Raw genomic sequence first — 579 nt, 5'->3', positions numbered from 1 at the left:
ATGCTGTTAATTGCCATGCTGCCCAATGGAATGGTGTCTCATCCAGCGTCACACTCCATGTCATGTGGAAGCCCTTGGTCATCAGGTAAAAATTCTTCACATCCTCAGGTAGCACACAGTTATTTTTTTGTTCCCATGAAGAAATCATATGATGTTCAGCAGGCGGTTTCTCTATGATAGTCACCTCTGTCACACCTGGGGAAGATTCTAGGATGCGGGTGATCCCCAGGGTCAGCTTCTCCAGGTGCAGCTTGCTGCAGCCCCGGGGGCAGCGTCTCCTCCATGGCTCGTGTCCCCACTCCGTATGGGGTGGGGGCAGCGGCAGGGACCAATGTGCCATGAATTTTTAAAATTCCAACACCAGGCATGCAGCATAGTCTTCTATTGAGAGGTCTTTGAAATAATCAAGTCTAAGCACCAAACAAGTGTTTTGAATTTGTGTGTGTGTGATATATAATATATATATATATATATAATTTGTATATATAATATAATTATCATTGTACACTGCCAATATTGTCTATGTTTAAAATTAAATATATTGACACTTTTGGACTTCTTTTCTTTTTAGGTCTGGTA

The 579-nt window shown here is 42.1% G+C and overlaps 1 pseudogene; it reads right to left on the bottom strand.

Moving 5' to 3' along the window:
• Window positions 1–5: 5 nt before the first annotated feature.
• Window positions 6–340, bottom strand: LOC145719669 (tubulin polyglutamylase complex subunit 2 pseudogene; annotated as a pseudogene).
• Window positions 341–579: the final 239 nt, after the last annotated feature.

This window comes from Leptonychotes weddellii, unplaced genomic scaffold (assembly GCF_054177405.1).
Source record: "Leptonychotes weddellii isolate Sample4059 unplaced genomic scaffold, ASM5417740v2 HiC_scaffold_61787, whole genome shotgun sequence".
Lineage (NCBI taxonomy): Eukaryota > Metazoa > Chordata > Mammalia > Carnivora > Phocidae > Leptonychotes > Leptonychotes weddellii.
Note: the sequence above shows the minus strand (reverse complement) of the source record. Positions and strands in the feature narration are given on the sequence as shown.